The 13,054-nt window shown below is 37.6% G+C and overlaps 1 protein-coding gene across 1 annotated transcript in view; it reads right to left on the reverse strand.

Annotated features, from left to right (window-relative positions):
• KLF8 (KLF transcription factor 8) overlaps positions 1–13,054 on the reverse strand; it is a 340,994-nt gene that overhangs the window by 20,051 nt on the left and 307,889 nt on the right. The gene's annotated exons all lie outside the window — the stretch shown is intronic.

A 13,054-nucleotide genomic window follows, 5' to 3' on the forward strand; every position in this document is an offset into this window, starting at 1 on the left:
CCTGATGTGGGACTTCAGGAACTCCAGGATCACGCCCTGAGCTGAAGGTAGACGCTTAACCGCTGAGCCACCCAGGTGTCCTGCAAGATTTCATTCTTTATTATGATTGCATATTATATATATATATATATATATATATATATATATATATATATATATATAACTTCTTCTTTATCCATTCATCAGTTGATGAACATTTGGGCTCTTTCCATAACTTGGCTATTGTTGACAATGCTGCTATAAGCATCAGGGTACATATACCACATTTGACCTGTATTTTTGTATCCTGTGGGTAAATACCTAGTACTGCAAGTGCTTGATCATAGAATATTTTTATTTTTGACTTTTTAAGGAAGCTCTATACTGTTTTGCAAAGTGGCCGCACCAGTTTGCATTCCCACTAACAGTGCAACAGGATTGCAGAACAGGATTCCCCTTTTCCTGCATCCTGGCTAACACCTGTTGTTCCCTGTGTTGTTAATTTTAGCCATCCTGACAGGTGTTAGGTGATATCTCATTGTAGTTTTTATTTGTATTTCCCTAATGATCAGTGATGTTGAGCATGTTTTCATGTTTGTTGGCCATCTGTATGTCTTCTTTGCAAAAATGTCTATTCATGTGTTCTGGCCATTTTTTAAAGCTGGATTTCTTGTGTTTTGGGTGTTGAGTTTTAGAAGTTCTTTGCAAGTGTCAGATACCAATCCTTTATCAGATATGTTATTTGCAAATATCTTCTCCCATTGCATAGGTTGCTTTTTAGTTTTATTATTTCCTTTACTGTGCAGAAGACTCATTTTTGATGAATCCTAACACTTTATTTATGATTTTGTTTCCCTTGCCTTTAAGTAAGAAGTTTTTATGGTTGATGGCAAAGTAATTACTTCCTGTGTTCTTCTTGAGGATTTTTTTTTCTTCTTGAGGATTTTGAGTCTCACATTTAGGTCTTTCATCCATTTTGAATTTATTTTTGTGTGTGTGGTGCAATAAAGTGGTTCAGTTTTATTCTTTTGCATGGTGCTATCCAATTATTGTTTGGGAAACTCTTTTTCCCTCTTATTCTGGATATAGCCTTTCTGGATAGAGTATTCTTGGTTGCAGATTTTTCCCATTCAGCACTTTAAATATATCATTCCACTCCTTTCTGGTTTGCCACACTTCTGTTGAGAAATCCCTGGTTATTCTTATGGGTTTTCCCATGTATGCTAAGAACTTCTCTTTATCTTGCTGTTTTTAAGGTTTTTTATTTATCACTATATTTTTCAAATGTATTTACAATATATCTTTGTGTTGGCCTTCTTTTGTTGATTTTGATGGGAGTTCTCTGTGCCTGCTGGATCTGAATGTCTGTTTCTTTTTCCAGATTAGGGAAGTCTTCAGCTATTGTCTTCAAATAAATTTTCTGCCCTCCTTTCTCTCTGTGCTTCTTATGGGACCCCTATAATAATTTCTATTATGTTTAACAGAGTCACTGAGTTCCACAAGTCTATTCTCATGTTGTTGCATAATTCTTCCTCTCTTTGTTCAGCTTCATTACTTTCCATTATTTTGTCTTGTAGGTCACTAATTCATTCCTCTGCTTCTTCCATCCTGCTGTTCATTGCATCAAGCATGTTTTTAATATCATTTATTGTACTCTTCATCTCTGATTGATTCTTTTTTAACTCTTTTGTCTCTGTGGTAAGTGCCTGACTGATTATTTGTACACATTTCTCAAGCCCAGTGTGTATCCTTATGATTATTCCTTTAAATCCTCCATCAGTCATTTTACTTGTATCTGTTTCACTTAGATCTCTGGATTTGGCCTTATCTTTTTCTTTCTTTTGGGATAAATTCCTCCATGTGTGAATTATATCATGCCTTTTTCTCTGTGTTAGAAAAGTCAGTTATGTCTCCTGATTCTGGAAGTAATGGTCCTATGAAGAGGCCATGTAGTGTAAGGGCCTGGTACTTCAGAGAGTGCATCTGGTGTGTCATGCATGCACACTGCTCTTGTATTTCATCTGCCTATCCTTCACGCCAGCCATCTGTAGAGATTCTCCTTGCCTGCTGTGAGTAGTGTTTGGTTCTTGCCTTGAATGTGGTGAGTTTTAGTTGTGCTTGTTCTGCTTGTAAAATGAGATCTGTCACTACCTTTATTGGAACCGAGGCCCTGCAGCACTCTCTGGTCAGAAGATGTGGTGTAGGCAGGTGTTTGTGCTGTTTTTATTGGGGAAGGACTGAGGCAAGTGTGACTGTAAAGGGCATTGCCACCAGTCTGTGGGGATGTGGATCTTTGTATATGCAAGTTAGGCAGTGTGCCCTGTGCTGCTTTCTGCAGGTGACTTTGTGTTTATGCTGAGGGGTGAGTGAAGGAAATGGTACCTACCACCTCCATTGCTCCTAGAGAGGTATATCTGTGAATGCTGCCTCTCAGGGACATTGAGAAGAGCAAATAATATCCTCACTATGTGCCCTCAGTGCTCTTGATATCACCGTTTCCATGCTGTCTGCCCTCAGGTGTTTTGCCTGCCTTTTCTCTAGAAGAGCAGTGTCCTTTGTGCTATATCTCAGCCAAGCCTTCTGGCCTTTAAAACTCTAGGCTCAAAGCCCTTTTGGATGTAAGAACTCAGGAAATTCATCCCCTCTCATTATCCAAGCCAATGGCTTTGGATAAACGTTTCCTTGTGTATTCCCCTGTGTGATGTTCTTTTAACCTTTCTATGTGACTATGGCTCTTTTCCCTCTGCAACACCAGGAATCCATTTCTCCCCAAGCCACATCTCCACACTTTATACCTTCTTTGATATGGCTTTGCCTTTCCCTTTAGTTGTGTAGTTTGTTTTGTATGTCTTCAGGTCTATTTCTGGGACATTTAGGATGATTTGATAGTTGCTTGTGTTCAAGGGGCAAGGTGAGCCTAGGGTCTTCCTGCTCCACCACCACCGTTCTCTACCTCAAATATATACAATTTTAATTCTCAACTATAATTCATCAAAGTTGGTGGGGAAAAGAATTAATCAAGACAAAAAGCCTAATGGGGGTGGCAGTGAGATTGGAACTGAGAGAACCTTAATAATAGCTAATATTTGTTGAGTGTTTCCTATATGCCAGATATTATTCTAAGCATTTCACACTATTATATCCCTAGATAAGGAAGCTCAGGCAGAAAATGGTGAAGTAACATTCTGCTAATGATGGCAGACTAGGATGTCAAATCCAGACAGTGTAGCTTTACAGTATATGTTCTTGGCCATCATGTCTACATACTCAGTTAAAAGGAAAACACCTACTTGAAGGATGAAATAACATAAATTTGGAAACAAATAACTGAGGGCATAAAAGAATGTTAAAAATCAATGATCCATTTTGAGTAAAGGTTATTGGGTGATGCCATTATTAAAAACTAGAACTTGAAAGTTATATTTAATAGAAATTTCTGTATCTGCATATCCTGCTTTGTATAATTGTAAGCTCAGTGGAGATGAACAGCTGTACTGTATGCTAGAGGTGGTACCCAAATAAACACAAACTTCATGGTTCTCTGCTGAGAGAGTGTCTACCAAATACAGGATATTATTCTCTAGGATCTGTTGCAATGAACCCTAATCTTTGGAATTCAATGAAGCAGGCATTTCTGCAGTTACTACAGTTCCAAGGAGCCTGTGGAATACCACGAATAGAGAAATGTATGCCTTGGTTGCATACCAAGGTTTGATTCCCACTTACTGTATTGATCATTGGAAAACTCTATTTCTGTAATGGACACCTCTGTCCATTAAACTCCTCAAAACATAAATCTGAATGTTATCAGTGTATCCTCAATCATCAATATACTTCCTTTTCTTCACGTCCACTTCCAATATACTAGTCAGGTTTTCATCATTTTTTGCCTGGATCCCTGTAGTCGCTTCTTAAGTGGTCTTTCTTCCCTCCACTCTTACATTTGAATGCTTCTACCACCAATCACTGTACTCAGTATTACCTAGCTATGCTGAATTTGTCAGTTATTAAAAGAAGGCAAGCTTATTTCCATATCACATCTTTTGTACTCTGCCTAGCAAAGAACACTCTTTCCTCAATCTTTGGCATACCTGGCTCCTTCTCATGTTGATTAAATTATTCAATGTATGACCCTTGTTTAAATCTTTATTTGAAAATTAAAAAACATTTATTAGGTAGTTGGGGAAATGTGATATTAATGAATATTATATTGAAGTGGTAGTGTTAAGATGGTGGAGAAGTAAGCAGACATGGGACTTTCCTTGTCCCTTGAACATAACTGTATTGAGGTCAGATAACGTGGAACACCAAGGAAATCTATCTGAGGATTTGAATAAGTATTTCCACAGTTGGACAAAGAAAACATGGCAAGTGTGTGATGTGTGTAAAGGAATTGGGGGAGAAAAGGTGCTGTGCTGTGCAGGGCAGGGAACCCTTTCCATGGGGAAAGAAAAGGGGGAGAGGGGTTGAGAGAGTGCAGCATTCAGTTCTCACAAGAAGAAAACCTCTTGGACTATAGACTGGGGAGCTAGGGAACTGTCTGGGGCAGGTTTTTTGCAAACAGTGATTGTAGATCAAACTCTGAACTTTTGAAAGTACTGGACTTTTCCCAGAGGGGAGCTGTAGCATGTGCTTCTGGAGAGAAGTTGGGCTATGCCCCAGAAGCACATCCAAAGTGGTGTAAGGATCTCAGGGGTTGCACTGGGAGAAATCATTTCCCCTTTCTGGAGTACTTTTGAAAGAGGGTGTATTGACTCTCCGAGGACAAAAGACCATGCAGGCACCAGCTAATGGCCTTTCACTGGCAAGTGTCTAAGGCACTGCAGTGGTGGATAAACAGCCGCTTCTTTTCGTGTTTCCACAGCATAGAATCCAGGCACTGCACAGGCAGGGGAATGTTTTTCTGGGGCAATGGGCACTAGTCAGAACACAGCAATCCTCTAATCCAGAGGAAGGAGCAGACCCAAGTAGATCTGGCTCCTTTAAGATCTGGAGTTTTGAATCCAAACCTGGAGCCACAGATAAAACACAGATTTGGAGTTTTGAATCCCACCCTCACAAGAGTTAAATATAGATGATGGCTCCAGGCATGCTTGATGGCCTTGGCTTTTCTGTGAGGGCTTCCTGAACAGCTTTGGGTGTGAGAACAGCTTTGGGTGTGAGATCTGTGAGATCTGAACAGCTTTTGGGTGTGAGAGATTTGGGACCAGAGAGTGGGGGCGGGGGGGGGGGGTTCGCCATCTTACCCTTGTTACCAACCCAGTGTGGGACATCAGCAGCACTTGGTGGAGGTGGAAGCTGTGCACCACCCTGTGCTTTAGAAGTGCTTTTCTTTTACTGGGGCAGGATTGACTGATCCAGAACAATGGATTTCCCCTCAAAAGAGCAGCAAAGGCAGCACTCTGCATCCACCAACTCTACTGAACATACATTGCCTCACAGCATCCTCTCCAGTTGTGGTGGAAATAGGACCAGACTCTATTTTCTCTTTTTCTCTCCTCTTGTTTCCTTTATTCCTTTTCTCCTTTGGAATCAGGCTTATAGCTATTTGTTGTTGTTTTTTTTTTTTTACATTTCTCTCTCTCTCTCTCTCTCTCACTTTTTTTTTGGATCAGACTTCTTTTTTTCTTTTTCTTTTCTGTATTTTTTTTTCATTCCTTTCCTTTGGAATCAGCTTATAGGATTTTTGATTGTCTAGGCTTTTTTTTTTCGTCCCCTTTCCTTTTCCCTTTTCTCCTATTTGTGGAGCAGTCTTTTCCTTTCTTTTTTTCTCTTCTTTCTTTCTTTCTTCCCTTCTTTTTATTTTTTTTAAACAATCAAATCAAAGCACACCTAGATAAAGGCCCAAACATTCCCACAAAGTAAGCAAGGAGGAACTCTGTAGAGGACATACTAGTGGGAAAGAGCAGCCAAAACACAACAGCAGAGCGCACACAGCATACACGAGAAACACATCTTGAAGTGCCAGGACCTGGACAGTGTATGACCCCTTCTTAATATAGCATTACTCTGAGGTGCAAGAAAAATAACAAGCTTTTACATCATGCAAAAGATAGAAACTTAGCCAAGATGACAAAACAGGAATTCTATCCAAAAGAAAGGTCAAGAAAATATCCCAGCAAAGGACATGCTCAGAGCAGATATGGGCAATATATCTGAAAAGAATTTAGACTGACAGCTGTAGGATCCCTACGTAAACCTGAAAAAGGCCTAGAAGACATCAGAGAAATGCTTTCTGCAGGGATAAAGACTTAAAACTAGCCAGGATGATACAAAAAATGCTACAACTGAGATGCAAAACAGACTGAATATAATCAGCACAAGGAATGAAGAAGCAAAGGAGAGGATAGATGATATAGAAGATAAAACAGTTGAAAATAATGAAGCTGAAGAGAAGGGGGAAAGAAAAGAATTAGATCAGGAAGGTAGAATTATGGAATTCAGTGATTCCATAAAGCAAAAAAAAAAATCTGTATCATAGGAGTCCCAGAAGAAGAGCAGGAAAAGGGGGCAGAAGACTTATTTGAACAAATTATAATTGAGAACTACCCTAATCTGGGGAAAGAAATGGGCATTCATGTCCATGATGCACAGAAAACTCCCCTCAAAATCAACAAAAACAAGTCAGTACCATGACATATTAGAGTAAAACTTGCAAAACACAAAGATATAGAGAAGAGAGAATTCTAAAAGAAGTTTGGGATAAAAAGTGATTAACCTACAAGGGTAGACTTCTAAGGCTGGCAACAGACTTATCCACAGAGACCTAGCGAGCCAGAAAGCACTGTCATGATATATTCAACATGCTAACTGGGAAAAATCTGCAGCCAAGAATACTTTATCCATCAAGGCTGTCATTCAGAATAGAAAGAAAGATAAAGAGTTTCCAAGACAAACATATACTAAAGGAGTTCATGAACACTAAACCAACCCTGTGAGAAATATTAAAGGGGATCTTTTGAATGGAAAGTGAGACTAAAAGCAACAAAAACTAAAAAAGGAACAGAGATAAACTACAGAAACAGCAACTTGACAATACAAGGACACTAAACTCTTATCTTTCAGTAATTACTCTGAATATAAATAGACTAAATGCTACAATCAAAAGACATAGGGTATCAGAATGGATTAAAAAAACAAGATTCATCAATATGCTGGCTTACAAGAGAACTATTTTAGAGCCAAAGACACCTCCAGATTGAAAGTGAGGGGATGGAGAAGCATGTATCATGCTAATGGACATCAAAAGAAAGTTGGAGTAGCTATCCTTATATCAGACAAACTATATTTTATTTATTTATTTTAATAATAAATTTATTTTTTATTGGTGTTCAATTTGCCAACATATGGAATAACACCCAGTGCTCATCCCGTCAAGTGCCCCCCTCAGTGCCCGTCACCCATTCACCCCCACCCCCCGCCCTCCTCCCCTTCCACCACCCCTAGTTCGTTTCCTAGAGTTAGGAGTCTTCCATGTTCTGTCTCCCTTTCTGATATTTCCCACTTATTTTTTCTCCTTTCCCCTTTATTCCCTTTCACTATTATTTATATTCCCCAAATGAATGAGACCATATAATGACAAACTATATTTTAAACCAAAGACTGTAATAACAGATGAGGAAGGATACTATAACATAATGAAGAGGTCTACCCAACAAGAAGATCTAACAATTGTAAATATTTATGTCTCTAACTTGGGAGCAGCCAATATATAAAACAATTAATAGTAAACTTAAAGAAACTCGTTTATAATAATACAATAATAGTAGAGTACTTTAACACCTCACTCACAGCAATGGACAGATCATCTAAGCAGAAGATCAACAAGGAAACAAGGACTTTGAAAGACATACTGAACCAGATGGACATAACAGATATATCCAGAGCATTTCATCCTAAAGCAGCAGAATACACATTCTTTTTGAGTGTACATGGAGCATTCTTCAGAATAGATCACATACTGGTTCACAAATCAGGACTCGACCAATACCAAAAGACTGAGATTATAACATGCATATTTTTAGGCCACAATGCTTTAAAATTTGAACTCAATCACAAGAAAAAATTTGGAAAGACCACAAATATATGGAGGTTAAATAACATTCTACTAATGAATAAATAGGTAAACCAGGAAAATTAAAGAATTAAAAAATATATAGAAGCAAATGAAAATGAAAACATGACAGTTCAAAACCTTTGGGATGCAGCAAAGCCTATCCTAAGAGGGAAGTATATAGGAATATAGGACATTCTCAAGAAACAAGAAAAGTCTCAAATATACAACCTAATCTTACATCTAAAGGATCTGGAAAAAGAACAGCAAATTAAGCCTAAATCCAGCAGAAGAAGGGAAATAATAAAGATTAGAAGATAAATCAATGATATAGCAATAAAAAAAAAACCCCAGTAGAACAGATCAACAAAACTAGGAGCTGGTTCTTTAAAAGAATTAGAAAAACTGATAAAGCCCTAGCCAGACTTATCAAAAACAAAAGATAAAGGATCCAAATAAATAAAATCATGAGTGAAAGAGGAGAGACCACAACCAACACTGAAGAAATACAATTATAAGAGAGTATTATGAGTAAATACATGCTAACAAATTAGGCAATCTGGAAGAAATTGATAAATTCCTAGAAACATATAAATGATCAAAACTGAAACAGGAAGAAATAGAAAACCTGAGCAGACCCATAATGAACAAATAAATAGAATCAGTACTAAAAAAATTTCCCAATAAACAAGAGTCCAGCCTGGATGGTTTCCAGGGGAATGCTATCAAACATTTAAGGAAGATTTAGCACTTATTTTTCTGAAACTCTTCCAATAAATATAAATGGGAGGAAAACTTCCAAACTCTTTCTGTGAGACCAGCATTACCTTGATCCCACAACTGGACAAAGACCCCACTAAAAGAAGAATTACAGACCAATATCCCTGATGAACATGGATGCCAAAATTCTCACCAAGATACTAGCTAATCCAAGAGTACATTAAAAGGATTATTCTCCACGACCAAGTGGGATTTATTCCGTGGCTTTAGAGGTGGTTCAACAATTGAGAATCAACCATCCTGATGCACCACATTAATAAAGGAAAGGATAAGAACCACATGATCATATCAATAGATGCAGAAAAAGCATTTGAAAAAATATAGCATTCTTACTTGATAAATCCTGAACAAAGTAGTGATATAGAGAACATACCTCAACATAAAGGCCATATATGAGAGACCACTCCAATATCATCCTCAAAGGAGAAAACCTGACAACGTTTCCCTTAAGGTCGGGAATATGACAGGGATGTCTATTCTCACCACTGTTGTTCAACATAGTACTGGAAGTCATAGTCTCACCAATCAGACACAAAAAACAAATAGAAGGAAACCAAATCAGCAAAGAAGAAGTCTAACTTTAACTCTTTTCAGACAACATGATATTCTTTAGAAAACTCAAAACACTCCACCAAAAAAAAAATGCTGGAACTGATACAGGAATTTAGCAAAGTCACAGGATTTAAATTTGATACACAGAAGTTGCTGCATTTCTATACATTAACAATGAGGCATCAGGAAGAGAAATCAAGGAATTGAACCCATTTACAATTGTGCCAGAAATAATGAGATATCTAGAAATAAACCTAACCAAAGAGGTAAAAAAAATCTGTGTTCTGATAACTATAGATCATTTATGAAAGAAATTGAGGAGGACACAAAGAAATGGAAAAATATTCCATGTACATGGATTGGAAAAACAAATAATGTTAAAATGTCTATATTACCCAGGGTAATCCACACATTCTATGCAATCCCTATAAAAATAACACCAGCATTTTTCACAGAGCTTGAATAAATAATTTTAAAATGTGTATGGAACCAGAAAAGACCCCAAATAGCCAAAGGAATGTTGAAAAAGAGCCAAAGCTGGAGGCATCACAGTTTTAGACTTCAAGTTGTATTACAAAGCTATAATCATCAAGACAGTAGGGTTCTGACACAAAAACAGACACATAGATCCATGGAACAGAATAGAGAACCCAGAAATGGACCCTTGACTCTATGGACAACAAAACTTCAACAAAGCAGGAAAGACTATCCAATGGAATAAAGACATTCTCTTTAACAAACGGTGTTGGGAAAATTGTACAACAACATGCAGAGGAGTGGAACTGGACTACTTCATTACAACATACTTAAAAATAAATTCAAAATGAATGAAAGACCTAATTCTGAGATAGGAATCCATCAAGACCCTAGAGGAGAACATAGGCAGCAACCTCTTTGACCTTGGCCACAGCAAGTTCTTGTTAGACACGTCTCCAGAGGTAAGGGGGGGGGGGGAAGCAAACATGAACTATTGGGACTTCACCAGGATAAAAAGTTTTTGCACACCAAAGGAAACAATCAACACAACTAAAATGCAACCTAGGGAATAGGAGAAGATATTTTCAAACGACTTATGATATAAAGGGCTGGTATCTGAAATATATAAAGAACTTATGAAATGGAACACCCAAGAAACAAAAATCCAATCAAGAAATGGAAGAAGAGGTACGCCTGGGTGGCTCAGTGGTTGAGCATCTGCCTTTGGCTCAGGGTGTGATCCCCAAGTACTGTGATCAAGTCCCACATCGGGCTTCCTGCATGGAGCCTGCTTCTCTGTCTCTCTCTCTCTCTCTCTCTCTCTCTCTCTCTCTCTGTGTGTGTGTCTATCATGAATAAATAAATAAAATCTTTAAAAAAATGGAAGAAAACATGAACAGACATTTCTCCAATGAGACATATAATAGAATGGCTAATAGAAACATGAAAAGATGCTCAACACTTGGTGTTAAATGCATCTGATAAATTATTGAACACTATATCTGAAATTAATGATGTACTGTATATTGGCTTATTGAATTTTAATTAGAAATAAAGGGATCCCTGGGTGGCGCAGCGGTTTGGCGCCTGCCTTTGGCCCAGGGCGCGATCCTGGAGACCTGGGATCGAGTCCCGCATCGGGCTCCCTGCGTGGAGCCTGCTTCTCCCTTGCCTGCCTCTCTCTCTCTCTATCGTGAATAAATAAATAAAATATTAAAAAATAAAATAAAAAATAAAAAGTAAAGATGTTCAATGTCGCTGATCATCAGGGAAATACATATCAAAACTACAATAAGGTAATACCTCACACCAGCCAGAATGGCTAAAATTAACAACTCAAGAAACAACAGATGTCAATAATGATGTAGAGAAAGAGGAACCCTTTTACACTGTTGTTGGGAAAGCAAACTGATGCAGCCAGTCTGCAAAATAGTGTGGAGGTTCCTCAAAATGTTAAAAACAGATATACCCTATGACCCAGCAATTGTACTACTTGTTACTTATCAAAAACATACAAAAATAGTGATTTGAAGGGGCACATGCACCCCAATGTTCATACCAGCAATGCCCACAATAGCCAAAATATGGAAAGAGCCCAGACATCCATTGACAGATGAATGGATAAAGAAGAGGTAATATAAATATATATACAATGGAATATTACTCAGCCATCAGAAAGAACATAATCTTGCCATTTGCAACAATCTGGATTGAACTAGATTGTATTATGGTAAGCAAAATATGTAAGTTAGAGAAAGACAAATACCATATGATTTCACTCATGTGGAATTTAGGAAACAAAACAAATGAACATAAGAGAAGGGAAGGAAAAATAAATAAGGTAAAAACAGAGAGGTAAGCCATAAGAGACTTTTAACTATAGGGAACAAATCTGGGGTTACTGAAGGGGAAGTGAGTGGATGGATGGGATAATTGGGAGCAGAGCATTAAGTAGGGCACTTGATGTTATGAGTATTGGGTATTATATACAACTGATGAATCACTAAATTATACCACTGAAACTAATAATATAGTACATGTTAACTAATTTGAACCTAAAAAAGGAAAAGAAATATGATATTGATATTAAGAAAAACCAATATCAAGGAATTTTTATGTGATAGTAATCTTATACCTTTTTATAAAATTCCTTATGACTAAGATGATATGATGTCTGGAATTTGTTCCGAAATAATACAGAGAGTGGGGGAATCAGTAAGGATGTGAAGAAACAAAGTTGGCTATATACTGATATAATTATGAATGCTGGGTGAAGGATACATGATAGCCTAGTAAACTATTCTACTTTTACAAGTTGAAAATTTAAGTTTAATTACTTAATATATATTTATACATGCATACACACACACACACACACACACGTATTTGTGTGTAAGCGGAATCAGCCTGCACTCTACATGAAGGAGAAGCAAATAAAATATCAATAAGAAAAGTGTCACAGGAATGTTGTGACCGTGCAGCCTGGAAGTTGGTTACCTGTTCAGAGCTTCAGGGCACAGCATCTATGATTCTGGTTTCTTCTACACAAATCCTAACACAACAAATATAATGCAGTGCATGTTTACAAGAAAGGAAGGCCCCTTATCCATTGTGTCCAAGCCTCAATTCTGAGCTGAATGATTGGGGAAGAAGGAGTCTCCAAAGTAGAGGGTAAAAACTAATGACTGACAATCTACATCTGGCCCATACACAGGTTTCTTTGAGTCCCTGGTGCTATAATAATTTTTTAATTATATGCCAACATTCAAAATCTAGAACATTTCACATAAAATTTTGATTTTTCTTTTATTTGTATATTTATTATTGGAGTTTGATTTGCCAACATATAGTATAACACCCAGTGTTTATCCCATCAAGTGCCCCCCTCAGTGCCTGTCACAATCTTGATTTATTTTTGGTTTTCTTCAAAATTTCGGAAATTTGGTAATAATTAGTTGAATTTGAATGACAGTTCTCTTTCAGAGGGCGCAGTGCCCTTCAGTTGGCAGAATCTCCATCAGGTTCGCTTTACTTAACATTATTTTTAATATGCACATTTTCCCCTAGTGAACAAAGGTGTGTTACAGGTTGGTGGATTATGTTTAGCTCCAAAATCCTGCTTTAATTTCACTTAATTTAAATTGCCTTTGTGCTTTTCCATACTCGGTAAAACCTGTGGGGCTCTGGTAACAAGGGAAGGAGTGATGTCTTAGT

This window comes from Canis lupus, chromosome X (genome assembly GCF_048164855.1).
Source record: "Canis lupus baileyi chromosome X, mCanLup2.hap1, whole genome shotgun sequence".
Classification (NCBI taxonomy): Eukaryota; Metazoa; Chordata; class Mammalia; order Carnivora; family Canidae; genus Canis; species Canis lupus.